This window comes from Monodelphis domestica, chromosome 3 (assembly GCF_027887165.1).
Source record: "Monodelphis domestica isolate mMonDom1 chromosome 3, mMonDom1.pri, whole genome shotgun sequence".
Taxonomy (NCBI): Eukaryota; Metazoa; Chordata; class Mammalia; order Didelphimorphia; family Didelphidae; genus Monodelphis; species Monodelphis domestica.
The window spans coordinates 259,724,194-259,740,245 of NC_077229.1; the positions used below are offsets into that span (position 1 = coordinate 259,724,194).

The 16,052-nt window shown below is 35.6% G+C and overlaps 1 protein-coding gene across 1 annotated transcript in view; it reads right to left on the reverse strand.

Moving 5' to 3' along the window:
- TWSG1 (twisted gastrulation BMP signaling modulator 1) overlaps positions 1 to 16,052 on the reverse strand; it is a 63,764-nt gene that overhangs the window by 29,539 nt on the left and 18,173 nt on the right. The window lies entirely within an intron of this gene.

Below are 16,052 nucleotides of genomic sequence, written 5' to 3' on the forward strand. Positions count from 1 at the left end.
ACAATATGTAAATAACTACATACAGTCAAGATACATACAGGATAAATTAGAGATAATCAAAGCTAGAAGGCACTAGTACAAAGTTATAGGGAAAGGTTTTTTGTAAAAGATAAGGTTTTTAAGTCGAACTTGAAGGGAGGTCAAGAGGTAGAGGTGAGACATAATTCCCAATAAAGGGGACAGCCAGTGAATATGCATAGTCATAAATTATCAAATAGATACTTTAATTGTGGAGGTGAAAAGAAGCTAAAAAGAATTTACTGAATGGGAACAGCAGGAGAGGTGGGCAAGGTGGTGATATAGATAGACCTAAGCTTTAAGAAGATCAATCTTACAACTGGGTCCAGGATGGCCTGAAATGGGGATAAACTTGATGCAAGGAGAGCAATCAGAAGGCTAGTGTAATAGTTTAGGTGTGAAGTGATGAGGGCTATCTTCAGCAGGGTGGTGGCAGTATTGGAGGAGGAACTTTAGAACTTAGAAATGACAGGCTTTGGCAACAGATTAGATATGGGGGATAAGAGTGAGAATTTCAAGACTATACCTAGGTTTTGAACCTGGGTAACTAGGAAGATGGTAGTGCCCTTGACATTAACAAAGAAGTTCAGAAGAGGGGAGAGTATGAAGGGAAACACAATGAGTTAAATTTTGGACATGTTGAATTTAAGACGTCTATCAGACACTGAATAAATAGGAAGCTAGAGATGTGAGGCTGGAGGTTGAAAGAGATTGTTATTCAGTCGTGTTCAACAATTTTGTGACCCTGTGGACCATACTGTCCATGGGGCTTTCTTGGCCAAGATACTACAGTGGTTTGCTTTTCCTTACTCCAGTAAAGTGATTTGCCTAATGTCAAACAACCAGTAAGTATCTGAGGCTGGATTTAAACTTTTGTCTTCCTGACTTAATGTCCAGAGCTTTATTTACCGAGTTGCCTAGCTGTTTCAAGAGAAAAATTAGGGATGGACATTTAATTTAAAAAAAAATATATTTTTTTCTTTATCAATAAAAATATATTTTTAAAAAATTTCCCCACGTTTACATGATTCATGTTGTCTCCCTCCTCCCTCCTGGAATTGACAAGCAATTCCACTGGATTATACATGTATAACCACTCAAAACCTATTTTCATATTACTCATTTTTATAATAAGCTTTTAAAACCAAAACCGCAAATCATATACCCATTTCTTCTGCATTTCTACTCCCACAGTTCTTTCTCTGGATGGGGATAACATTCTTTCTCTTAAGTGTCTCAGAACTGTCCTGGTTCACTGCCTTGCTATTAGTAGCAAAGTCTATTATATTTGATTGTCCCACGGCATTTCAATTTCTGTGTACAATGTTCTCTTGGTTGTTTATTTCACTCCCCATCAGTTCATGGAGGTCTTTCCAGTTCTTAAAGAAATCAAGCAATTCACCATTCCTTAGAGCACAATAATATTCCATCACCACCATAATACCACAATTAGTTCAGCCATTCACCAATTGAAGGACATCCCCTAACGTTTCAATTTTTTGCCACCACAAAAAGTGCAGCTATAATATTTTTGTGCAAACAGGTTCAAGAGATGGACATATAAATTGGAGAACCATCTATAAAGATGATCATTAAGTCTATGGGAGCTAATAAGATCATCAAAAAAAAGTAAAGAGAAAAGGGCCCAGGACTGAGGACATCCATGGTTGGGCTTGAACTAGATAAAAATTCTGCAAAGAAGACTGAGGAGTAGTCAGAAAGGTAGGAAAACCAAGAAAGAGTAGTATCACAAAAACCTAGAGGAGTGAGAAACAAAAAGAGAGCATTTGACAGAATCAAAGATACAGAGAAATCATAAAGGATGAGGACTGAGAAAAGTCACACAGATTTGGCAATTCAGAGACCATTAGTAACTCTAGAGAGAAGAGTCTTAGGTGTATGTAGGAAATTTTAAATAGAGTAAAGGGAAAGGCCATGGCCATTCCAAGAAAATGAAGAGGAAAGGAAAGGGTTAAAGATGAAAGCAAGTTTGGCTACAGAACAGATATCCCAAAGGGCACAATGGAAGGGTTGGGTAGCACACTCACTTTTAACACAGTATCACTATTACATTTTTTCCCCAAAGAGATCAAAGACATATATGCACAAAAAGATTGATCACTATTCTTCCTATAATGACAGAGCTGGAAACTAAGGGGGTACTGTAAAGGGTGAAATTTTGGCTGAGGCTGAATGTATAATTAATTTAGGTTGCCAAGGGTTTTATTTATAAAAATCCTAATGAAAAACAGTGCCCCTCAGGTGGAGAACAGTTAAACATATGATCTAATATGGTCTAAGTGTAATGGAGTACTATGTGTTTAAGATGTGACAAAAGAAACAGTTTTAGTGAATCGTGGGAAGATGTATATGGACTGCTGCAATATGAACTGAGCAGAACCAAAATAATAATTTATGTAATACTTCTTATATTTAATTTTTTCAATGAAAAACAACATATCTTCTCTCTTTCTCTCACCTCTCCCCAACATAAAAAATCATAATAAATATGCAGAGTCAAGAAAAATAAGTTCTCATGTTGATTATGTAGCTCTCTTCACAGATTCTCTGGAATCATCATTGATCATTTTGTTATCATTTTTCTTGCCTTTTAAAATTGTTCATTTTTCAATGTTACCATACTATAAGTTGTTATCTCGGTTTTACTCATTTCACTTTGCATCAGCTCATCTAGGTATATACAGGTTTTTCCTGAAACTGTTCCCTTCATTATTTGTGGCATAAGAGTATTTGATTTCTTTCATATACACAATACAATATGTATTTGCCAAATGAGGAACACCTACTTAGTTTCCAAATTATTTGTTTTCACAAAAAGAAATGTTATAAATATATTTATACATATAAAAATCTTTTCCTTTTTTATCTCTTTGGTGCATAAGTCTAGTAGTGGTATCAGTGGGTCAAAGATATGCACAATTTAGCAACTTTTAGTGCATAAATGTTTCTAAATTGCTTTATAGAATCCATAGTTCCTTCAGCTGTGAATCAGCACAGCTATATTGTAAAGACAAACAACTGTGTTCAATGCTTCAACAAACCACAATTCCAAAGTAATCATTATGAAGCATGCTACCTGCTTAACAATAAAGTGATAGACTCAAGATGTATTAATGAGACATATTTTTGTACATGGGCAATATAAAATTTCATTTTGCTGGATTATTAATATTTGTTACAAAGATTTTTTTTCTGGAAGGAGAAATAATCAAGAAAAGTACTCATTTATTTTTTAAATTAAGGAAAAAATTAAAAGAGGAAAAGTAATATTTTGATCTAAAATTCTTCTGAGCTTTCATTATTTTAAAAGGGATATATGTTTAATATTTTATATAAAGGGATACGCTATACACAGTTAAAAAGCAAAACATAAATCTTTTACATTTTGATAGAAGTAATTCTCTTATGACCAAATGTTTTAAATTAATCCCTCACCATTCCTTAAATATCCTGCGTTACACAACTTTTAAGTATTCATAGATATGCCACTGCCAAAATATTTCATCAATCCCATTTTAGTAAGTAGGCCACAGCATATTAGCATATTTAGCCCTATTGTTTTATTCTATGAAAACTCCAGTATTTAAAAGGATACTTTAAAATTTCCTATTCTAAGTGTTACAAGAGAGATTACTTTCTGCTATTAAGGAAAAAAAAACTTTCACTTTTAAACTTAGAAACATAACTATGTACACTTTCTAATTTTTATGTTTATATTTTAGTTGAGAGATAGTTCAACTATATAGTAGCTAGAAAGCAAGTTTTGGAACCAAGAAGACCTGGTTTCAAGACTCACTTCTGATTTTGTGTAATGCCATTTAACTTCTCAGTATTCTACAAAAGTCTAAGACTCTGCATTGATAAACGGAGCTTATACATATAAAGAGAACCCTGTATCAATAAAATATACCATGTTATCTACAGTCCACTGGGGAGGGGTGTCAAATAATTGCAGAAATTTTCTTTAATAAGATTCTGATTCAAATAGATAAATGGTCAAATCATTAAACAAGGAATTCTCTCTTCTTTTTGAGACTAGGACTCTTTATCTCTTTGATCTGATTGCCATGTCATTTGTTTGTGCTATGAGATTACACTAACTTTGTTTCAGTATTTCTTGTTGTCTCATTAAGTTATTATTGGTTCCTATTTGGCCCATTCTAGTTTTCAGGCAGTTTTTTTCTTGGGCAGTTTTGTATCTCTTGTGCCAAGGAATTAATTCCCTTTACATTTATTTCTTCCACAGCTCAAGCATTCCCAATACTTTTATGAAAAATATTTTTAAACTTTTTTTTCCAAACCCTTACTTCATATCTTCTAGGAATCCTAATTAAGTTTGTACCCAAGCTTTGTTTTTATTTGAGGCATTGCTTGTAGATATTTTGGAGTTATTCTCTTCTTTTGTATTTGTATAGTGAGAGTTTCTGTCACCAGAATAGCTCATTATGATGTAGTTGCTTTTTTTTTTTACTTTTTCTATACATATTGTGTTCCACGATCTCAGGGACAAGTTAGGCTGCATTCCACAGATTTTGATAGGATGTCTCGTCATTGTCATTTTCTTCAATGAAATTATTGTTTCTATGATTTATTTTTTAACTGATTTTGGAGAATATTATTTAATTTCCAATTAATTTTTGATTTGCCTCTCCATGTACCCTTCCTACTTATTTTTATTGCATTATGACCTGAAAAGATTGCATTTATTATTTCTGCTCTTTTGCACTTGTCTGACATGTTTTTATGCCCTAGTACATGGTTAGTCTTTGTGAATGTACCATGTGCTGCTGAAAACAAGGTGTAATCTTGTTTGTCCCTATTTATTTTCTCCACATATTATTAACTCTTAATTTTTCTAAGATTTAATTCACTTCTCTTACCTCTTATTTATTTTTTTGGCTTCATTTATCTAGATCTGATAGAGGAGTTTTCAGGTCTCCTACTGGTATAGTTTTTCTATCTATTTCATCCTTGAGCTCCATTAGTTCCTCCTTTAGAAATTTGGATGCTATACCATTTGGTGCATACATGTTGAGTACTGCTATTTCCTTATTGTCTATACTGCCTTTTATTAGGATGTAATTACCTTCCCTATCTCTTTTAATCAAATATATTTTTACTTTGGCTTTGTCAGATATCATGATTAAAACTCTTGCCTTCTTTTTCTCAGTTGGTGCCCAACAGATTTTGCTCCAACCTTTTATCTTTACCCCATCTGTGTCTACCTGCCACATGTGTTTCTTGTAGACAACATATGGTAGGGTTTTGGTTTCTAATGCACTCTGCTATTTACTTGCATTTTATGAGAGAGTTCATCTTGTTCATATTCAGAGTTATGATTACCACCTGCATATTCCCCATCATTTTGATTTCCTCTCCTAGTCCTGCCCTTTCTTCTTCCAGTATTTCCTTATACCCCAGTGTTTTGCATTTAATCAATTCCCCTAATCCCTACCCTTATTTTACTTCCCTTTCTCCCCTCTCCCTTCTTATTCCCCTCTTATTTTTCTTTAGGGTCCTTTTAAACTACCCCCCCCACTCTCCTTCCCTTGTATTGCTTCCCTCCCCACTAGTCAATTTGTTACCCTTCTACTTCTCTATAGGGCACAAATCAATTCTCTGCCCCAATGGATCTGATTGTTCTTCCCTCTTTGAGTCAATTTCAATGTGTATGAGAATTAAGTATTACCTGTCTCTAACCTCTTTCACCCTTCCATTTTATTGGTCTTTTCCTCTAAGCCTCATCATGCACTTCTTTATGAAATATAAATTTACCCCATCTTGTCTCTTTTCCCATTTTTCTTAGTATCATGCTCTTTTTTTTTTACCTCTAGTTTTATATACATATACTTCCTCCCCCCGCTCCCTCCGTAAGAATATAGTCAGTTTTTCTGAGTAGTTGATTCCTGGTTGTAGACCCAGTTCCCTTGCTTTCTGGAATATCATATTCCATGCCTTCTGGTCCATCAGTGTAGATGCAGTCAGATCCCGTGTTATCCTAACTGTAGTTCAATAGTATCTGAATGACTTCTTAGCAGCTTGTAATATTTTTTCCTTGGTCTGGTAATTCTTTAATTTGGCTAGAACATTCCTGGGCATTGTCAATTGGGAATTACATGCAGAAGGTGATCTGTGGATTCTTTCAATCTCCACTTTTCCCTCTTGTTTGAGAATGTCAGGGCACTTTTCTTGGATAATTTCCTGTAGTATGATGTCCAGGATTTTTCTTTAGTCATGATTTTCAGGTAGTCCAATAATTCTTAAATTATCTCTCCTGGATCTATTTTTCCAGGTCTGTAGTTTTGTCAATGAAGTGTTTCATATTCTCCTCAATTTTTTCATTCTTTTGATTTTGTTTTATAGACTCTTTCTGCCTTATGAAGTCATTTGCTTCTAGTTGTTAGATTCAAATTTTTGAAGACTAAATTTCATCCCTGGCTTTTTGATCATCCTTCTCCTGGTCTGATTTTCTTTGGAGGTCATCCTTCACCTTCTTTGCCTTGTTTTCAAGCTGGTTGATTCTGGCTTTCAAGACACCATTTTCTTGTTATAGTTCATGTGCCTCTGTTTCCAGATGATTATTTTGCTTTTTAAGTTCGTTCCCCAATTGTCTTCGGCCTCTCTTAATTGTTTTTTTTTAATTGTGTTTTGAGTTTTTCAAAGCCTGTGTCCAATTTGCTGGAGTTTCTGTGTTTTTGCTTGGTGTTCCTTGGTCCTCCTCTGTTCCATTTGCTCTTTGTTCATTACCTGTATAGAAGCTGTCGATTGTAATTTCTGTTTTCTTTTTCTGTTGTTTACTCAAGAATTCAGGCTCTTTTGGGCATACTTTGTAAGTTGAGTCCAGCAGGAGGGTTCCTCAGCTCTGTCCTATTGTCAGATTTTGTTTTCTGTCCCCTTGAAGCACTTTGTTTTTGATTAGTGTGGAAGGGTTTTCAGAGAAGTCTGGACTTTTGCTGTGACTAAGTGGCCATTTTGACTCCATTTCAGGGGCAAGTTAGGGACCTGTTAGCTTTTAATGTTTCAAAAGTAGCCTGTGGCAAGGCAAAGTATGTTTGTTACCCCTCCTTGACAGAACACTGCAAATTCTCAACCTGGATTTGGGCCTGTATGAGAGTCGATGTCTGCTGAACTATATCCCTATCAGCCAACTGGAAAGATCTGTTAGTTCAGAGTAGCAGAATCTCTTTGGACTAGAATTCCTGTCTTGGTTATGCTTTTGCTGCCTGGGCTACATGTTTTAAATGAGATATTATTTGCTTGGAGTCCAAGCTATACCACTACTGTTGCTGCTAGCTTCTTAGCTTCCTTTTTCAACCACTCTACCCCATATTGCCATCCTTATATACAGCCTCTCTTCTCACTCTGTCTTGGATCTGTGACAACCAGGGAGTGGGTAACAAAGGTGCTAGTTAGCCCCTCTCTCACTCATGGTGCCTCAGTTTGAGTCTGAGATATCCTCTTGCACTAGTGCATAGCCTCTCACTGGGCTCTAGCGTGCTCTGCACAGAATGCTCTCAGTTCTCAGTGTCTGTAGACCTCTTTGTCTTTAGTGATCCAGGCTGGACAAATGCCTCACTGTGACTTTTTCTGGGTCTTCCCATCAGGATTGGGTCTGGTGCATTTTCTAGATCTGTTTTTTTTTTGGGGGGGGGGTACCCATTACGATGTTTCCTATCACTTTGCCATTCTGATAGGCTGGAAGTACACAGGCCACTGACTGCATGGTTTCAATGTGTTTAGTACAAGGTGCTCGTTATACACTGGAGTTGGATTTAATTCAGGCACCTTATTGGCTTTGGTCCCTGCAATGAAGCTTAGAAGATTCACCAGCTTCAGCTTCCCCAGCAGCAGGGGATATACATGTGCAACACCACAACCAGTCTAGGTAATTCATAAAGGAAAAAAATCCTAGGGACAATAGCCCAAGAAAAGAATACTATAAAAATGAATAATTGGAAAAAGCACATTTCTGAGGTTCTATTACTCCTATAAGAATGGCAAAAAATAAAAATGGAGTTGTTGGAGAGGTTTCAAGAATATGGGGTTTGTATGTGATAGACTTTGCTAACAGCAATACAATGATCCAGGACAATTCTAAGGGACTTATGAAAAAGGATGCTATCCACCCCTAGAGAAAAAACTGTGGGAGTAGAAATGTAGATGAAAACATATAACTTATCATTTTGTTTATTTGGGTATATAATTTGGGGTTTTGGTTTTATAAGATTATTTACTTACAAAATGAATAATATGGAAATTTGTTTTGAGTGATTAAAAAAAATATATAGGTTTTGTGAATTGGCCCAATAATTCTGTAAACAACTTGTACCTATGCTCCCAAAGTCATGAAATTGTGAATACTCTTTTTAAAAAAAACAACAACTCAGCAATATCACTCTTAGGCCTATATCCCAAAGAAATGAAAATAAAAGGAAAATAAGATGCCTCATGGACATGCAGTTTGAAATGTGTAGTAGGAATTTAGACAATGTCACCATCTCTTGCTTTTAAACAAGTCTCTTTCCTTCCTAGGCCTGTTGTGGAAGAAAGCTGTGTTCCACAAAGCCCCTGTTTCACAATGGAGTTTTCAGAGGAGTTCAATTCAATGAAATGTTACAAAAGGAAAAACAGGGGGGAAAAAACCCTTATTCTCAGGCCTACTCCTTTTCATTTCTCACTTAGAACCTGAAGGAAAAGACAAAGACTGAAATAGGAGTTGAATGTAGGTATCTTTTAAAAATTAAGATTACATTTCTATTTCAAAGGAAATCCAGGCACACAATCCTGGGCATTTCCTTTCAGTAATTTGGGGGTGGAAGTATAGGTGTAGGATAGTGCTAAAGGAGTAGAGGCAATTTTGGGAACATTATCCTCAAACTTAGTAAAATGGGCAAGTTTGTATTGGTGGAATGAACTGAGGAGAACCTGGAGAAGAGAAAACCTGGTGAGGGTGTAGGAGTTGTTGGGGTGGGGAGCTTTGTGTGGCATGGAAGATAGAAGAAACAGACAGGTGCCAAGTATGTACATGGAAGAGGGTTTAGATTTATTTTCCTTGGCTCCAAGAGGTAGAAATTAGGTGCACTGGGTATAAATTGCAAAGAAGTAAATTTAGACTAGACATCAAGAAAAACTTTCTAATGATAATAGTTATTTTAAAGTGGAATAGGCAGCTGAAAAGTGGATTTTCCCTTGTTGGAAGCTCTCAAATAAAGGCTGGATGGCCACTTGGTCAATGATGCTAAAGAGTGGATTCATGCTCAGGGAAAGAGTAAATTAGGTAGCTTCTTTCAGGTCCTGTTCTATAATTCTGACCCCTGTGGTGGTAGCAAGGAAGAGTGGCTACATGGGCTTAATAGTCCCCTTCACAATTGTATAGTGGAAATATCATGGTATTCACAGAGTAGAAGCCTTGGGTTCAAATCCCATTACAGCTATTTACTATGTACCCTTGGTAGACACTTAACTTTTCTGGATTTCTATAACATGGGATGGATTAAAGCAGCTAGATAGAGTAAAAGATTGAGTGCTGGACCTGGAATCAGGAAGACATAAGTTCAAATTCAGCTTCAAATACCCTAGTCAAATCACTTAACCTCAGTTTCTTCATATGTATAAAGGGGACGATAATGGCAACTACCTCTCAGGTTTGTTTTGAGGATCAAATTAAATAAAGTGTTTAAAGTTGGTATTATTAGCTATTATATGATCTGTACAGTCAGTTTCAGGTATAAATCTATGAAACAAACAATGAAGTTAAGGACTTGAATAGAATATTAGTAAGGCTAGCTAGAATAATCTGGTGATTACTGAAAGGGAAAAAGAAGGAATATGTGTATTTCTTAACATTATAAAGCCCCTTTACAAAAACTGACCATATTTTAGAATATAAAAACCTCATATAGAAATGTAGCTATATTAAACTCATTCTTTACTAACCACAAATTAATAAAAATATTTAAAAGGATTAAATTGGAGACTAAATAATATAACCCTAAAGAAGTAGTCAGAAAACAAATTATAGAAATAATAGATAATTTCATCAAAGAAAATGATGGAACACACCATAAACTCTAATGGAGCCAAAGCAATCATCTGGGAAAAACTTCTATCTCTGAATTGTTAACATCAATAAAAGTTACAGAGCTAATCAATGAATTGGATATACAGCTAAATCTTATGGCTACTCTAGTTAGCCCTGTCATCTCAAGGGCAAGGTGAGGAACAGCACAGAGAGGAGAAAAGGGCGAGGAAGTAATTTATAAAGAGAGCTACAGAAAGCAGAGAAAGGGAATCACAATTGGAAGCAAAATGGAGGGAAGACTATAATGCTAGAGCAGAGGTTTTAAACCTCTTTTGTGTCATGGATTCTTATAGTAGTCTAGTAAAGCTTGTGGACATCTCAGAATAATGATTATAAATACATAAAATAATTATGAGGTTAATCAATTATTATATATATATACACACACATATATATGGAAATAATTATTAAAAGACTAAAAAAACCTCCACCATAATAAAAAACAAGGTTATTGATCCTAGGCTTTAAAGAACTATTTTTCCAGAATCTAGAGAATATTATTAAAAGGATGATTTGGGAATATCATGGCTTCATCAAGAACAAGTTATGCCAGGCCAATCTTATTTCTTTTTTGATAGTTACTAAACAAGTTGATCAGGAGAATAAGGTAGACATAGCCTTTGACAAACTCTCTTATACTGCTAGATGGGTTTTAAACTGGTTGTATGGTTGGATCCAAAGAATAGTTACTAATAATATCCATATCTAAAGAAAAAAATTCTCTATCAAATTTGAAGTTCCAATGAAGTATCCCAGGCTGTGCTATTTAAGATGTTTTGATTAATTATTTACAAATTATCTTTTGATAATTACTTAGAAAGAGTTAGACACAAGTTTAGCAATATCTGCAGGCAATGTAGAGCAAGGAGGCATCTAAAACAAGATATGCAGTCAGGATTAAAAAAAATCTTGATTGGCTAAGAACACTGTTGGACCATGGAAGATTATTCCTAGAAGGTTAAATAAAGAACCATCATTTACAAGACAGAGTAAGCATGGCTAGACAGGAGTTTGAAAAATGTCCAGAGGTTTCAGTGGAATATTACATACTAGAGGTTCTGGTCAAGATGGTGGCTTAGAGGCAACAAAAATTCGGACCTCCATAAACCCTTCCACATCGATCAAAAACACAGAGCTTCCAGGGGACTGAAAACCAAATCAAACAACAGAACAGAGCTAGGGGACGCTCCTCCTGGACCCAACTTAAAAGGTATACCTTCCAAAAAGCCTAAACTCTAGAACACACAGGTTTAAGGGGAAGGAATAAGGAAGGTCCTAGGACCCCTCCCCCACCTACAACTCTGAGTCTCCAGAGTTGGCTGGAATCTGTGGGCCTGCAAGGGCACTAATACAGAAGGAGAACCTTACCAGCAAAGCTGTGCCAGACTCAGGGCATAGAACACAGACAGCATGGAGGCAGCTAGAGAAGCACAAGCAGGTAGCCCAGTCTCAGCTGAAATGCTTCATTCCCCCCCCCCCCTTTCTGGAGGCTTTGGCCTCAGGGCACAACCAACTTTGCAGATCAACTCCTATGCCTTAGCTGAATCTCATCAATAAGGGCAGATAAGAAGCCTTCAGAGGGCAGAGAAGCCCAAGCTCCAACACTCCTTCCCCACAGACTCATATGAGAGCCTTGCTGACTGAGCTCCAAGGGGCAAAAGCAGCAATAAACTACAAGCAACAATCTTGGTCACAGGGTGAGAAGCCCAGCTCCTTCTCAGCTTCTTCTGTCAGCTGGGGAAGATCAGACTACCTGACCAAATAGCAGAACAGCCCAAACTCATAGATTCAGCACAAAATGAGAGGAGCAAGGCTACAGGCAACTACAGAGGGAAAAAAGGGGGGAAATATGAGTAAACAATAGAAAAAGAAAACAGAAATTACAATTAACAACTTCTATCCAGGCAATGAACAAAGAGCAAATGAAACAGAGGAGGATCAAGGACACAGAAACTCCAGCGAATTGGACACAGGCTTTAGAATAACTCAAAATACAATTCAAAAAACAATTAAGAGAAGCTGAAGACAACTGGGAAAAGAACTTAAAAAGCAAAATAAATCATCTGGAAACAGAAAATAGTGTCTTGTAAGCCAAAATTAATCAGCTTGAAAATGAGGCAAAGGAGATGAAAGATGAGGCAAAGAAGATGAAAGATGACTTCCAAAGAAAATCAGACCAGAAGAAGAAGGTTGACCAAAAAGCCAGGGATGAAATTCAGTCTTTAAAAACTAGAATACAACAACTAAAAGCAAGCAACTTCAAAAGGCAGCAAGACACTATAAAGCAAAATCAAAAGAATGAAAAAATTGAGGAAAATATGAAACACCTCAATAACAAAACAGAAGATTTAGAAAACAGGTCCAGGAGAGACAACTTAAGAATCATTTGTCTACAGGAAGACCACGACAAAAGAAAAATCCTGAACATCATTCTACAGGAAACTATCCAAGAAAACTGCCCCAATATTCTCAAACAAGAGGGAAAAGTGGAGATTAAAAGAATCCACAGATCACCTCCTGTACTTAATCCCCAACTGACAATACCAAGGAATGTTATAGCCAAATTAAAGAACTAGCAGACCAAGGAAAAAATATTATAAGCTGCTAAGAAGGAGTCATTCAGATACCATGGAACTACAGTTAGGATAACACAGGATCTGGCTGCATCTACACTGAAGGAATGAAAGGCATGGAATATGATATTCCAGAAAGGAAGGGAAGTAGGTCTACAACCAAGAATCAACTACCCAGCAAAACTGACTATACTCTTGTAGGGAAGAGTGTGGTCATTTAATAAGATAGAGGACCGGATTTGAATAGAAAATTTGATGCCCAAACATAAAACCCAAGAGAATCACCAAAAGGTAATTAAGAAAGGGGGGGAAAAAGCAAAAAAACAAAAAAAGACTTTTTTTTAAGGGATCCAATAAGTTAAAATGATTGATATTCCTTCAACGTAAGATGATATTTGTAACTCTTAAAAATTGTTATTATCACCTAGGTAGTTAGAAGAACTATACTTAGAGGGAACAGTGACAAACTGTATAGGATGAAATGCCAAGACATAAATATGTATACAGATATATTAATGCATATGTATATATATGTGTGTGTGTGAAAAAAAAGAGGTTACAACAAAGATAAATGGGAAAAGAAACAAAATGGGGGTAAATTTACGTCATAAACAAGCACATGGCAGGAGTGGGGGAGAACACCAATATCCTGGAAGGCACTTAATTCTTTCATGAATTGAAACTGACTCAAAGAGGGAAGAACAATCAAATTCATTGGGGCAGAGAATCGATTTGTGCCCAATAGAGAAGTAGAAGACTTTGGGGGAGGGAAGCAATACAAGGGGGAGTGTAGTTTAAAAGACCTTTAAAGAAAATAAGAAGGGAATAATAAGGGGGGGGGAAAGGGAAGTAAAATAAGGGTAAGAATAAGGGGGACTGATTAAAAACAAAACAATGGTGTAGAAGGAAATAGTGGAAGAAGAAAGGGCCAGGCAAGGATTAGAAATCAAAATGTTGGGAAATACACAGCTGGTAATCATATCTCTGAATGTGAATGGAATGAACTCACCCATAAAATAGCAGAGTGCATTAGAAACCAAAACCCTACCATATATTGTCTACAAGAAACACATATGAGGAAGGTAGACACACACAGGATAAAGATAAACAGATGGAGCAGAATCTATTGGGCATCAACTGAGAGAAAGAAGGCAGGAGTCAAAATCATGATATCTGACAAACCCAAAGTAAAAATAGATCTAGTCAAAATAGATAGGGAAGGTAATTACATCCTGATAAAAGGCAGTATAGACAATGAGGAAATATCAATACTCAACATGTATGCACCAAATGGCATAGCATCCATATTTCTAAAGGAGAAACTAGTAGAGCTCAAGGATGAAATAAATAGAAAAAATATACTACTGGGAGCCCAGAACCTTCCTCTATCAGAACTAGATAAATCAAACCAAAAAATAAATGAGAAAGAAGAGAAGTGAATGAAATCTTGGAAAAATTAGAGTTAGTAGATATGTGGAGAAAAATCAATAGGGACAAAAAGGAATACATCTTGTTTTCAGCAGCACATGGTACATTCACAAAGAATGACCATTTCTAGGGCATAAAAACATCGCAAACAAGTGCAAAAGAGCAGAAATAATAAATGCAACCTCTTCATATCACAATGCAATGAAAATAATAATTAGTAAAGGTACATGAAGAGGCAAATAAAAAATTAATTGGAAATTCAACAATACAATTTTCCAAAATTGGTTAAAGAACAAATCATAGAAACAATAATTTAATTGAAGAAAAGGATAATGATGAGACATCTTTTCAAAATCTATGGGATGCAGCCAAAGCAGTACTTAGGGGTAAATTTATATCCTAGAGTTCATATATTAACAAATTAGAGAGGGCAGAGGTCAATGAATTGGACATGCTTAAAATTAAATTAAAAACACTAGAAAGTAAACCAATTAAAAATCCTCAAATGAAAACTAAATTAGAGATCCTAAAAATCAAAGGAGAAATTAATAAAATCAAATGTCAAAGAATCATTGATTTAATAAATAAGTCTAGAAGCTGGCACTTAAAAAAACAAATAAAATAAAGTATTGGTCAATCTAATTAAAGAAAGGAAGGAAGAAAACCAAATTAACAGTATCAAAGATGAAAAGGGAGACCTCACCTCTAATGAAGAGGAAATTAAGGCAATCATTAAAAACTATAATGCCCAATTATATGGCAATAAATATGGCAATCTAGGTGATATGAATGAATATTTTCAAAAATATAAATTGCCTAGATTAAGAGAAAAAATAAAATATTTAAATAACCCCATATCAGAAAAAAAGAAATTGAACAAGCCATCAAAGAACTCCCTAAGAAAAAATCCCCAGGACTAGATCAATTCACAAATGAATTCTATCAAACATTCAAAGAACAACTAATCCCAATATTATACAACCTATCTGACAGAATAAGCAAAGGAGTTCTACCAAATTCCTTTTATGACACAAATATGGTGCTGATTCCAAAGCCAGGCAGGTCAGAAACAGAGGAGTATTACATACTACCACCTCCAGAAATCTAGTAATGGCCTGGCTCTGACCATTTCCACCACACCAGAAGCATGGACTCCATTCATGGCTCATTTCAACTCAAAGAGTTGAGTTTTTTGCCTTATCCAGCTGAGAACCAAGCCTCTACAGTATTGCCACTTCCTACAGACTCTCAGGAATCTCTCCCCCCCCCCCCCCATCCCTTTTCAGTACCACATTTTTGTTGGCTTTCTTCATGACAATGAGGGGGGAGAGGAAATTGGGCAAGAAAGAAAATATGTTCTTATTAAGTGGATAAAAAGTTAAATTTTAAAAAAATACCAGCTCTCAAAGTCATAGAAATAATCCATATTTTAAATGACAATCTGTGTCAGAAATAACATCCTGTCTGTGGAGATGTACTACATAGTCCATTATTTTAAAAATGAAAAATAAAGAATGTAAACTCCTACAAGGCAAAACTCTCCATCATTTGCTTTTATTTGTATTCCCAGTGCTTAGGACAGTTACTAGCACAGAAAAGCACATAATAAATATGCCACTATTTATCTACATTGTGAGAGTCAACAGTGTAAATGACAATCAAGAAAGACAATGCAAATTTCAGATATATAAAAACAGGCATCTTATATACAACTGAGGAGATGTTTCCTTTGTATTCTACCTTGTGTTCTATGTTGGCTGGACTACATTTTGTTAAGTACTATGTTCAGTTCTGGGATATAATTTTAATAAAGGGTGGCAACCAGTATAATTAACTAATTACTTTGTTTTCTTTAACTCTGAGATTTTGATTCTTGGGTGGTCATTCAAATTTAAGAATGAATACAAATTGAACATTGAAAGGATCTGTGT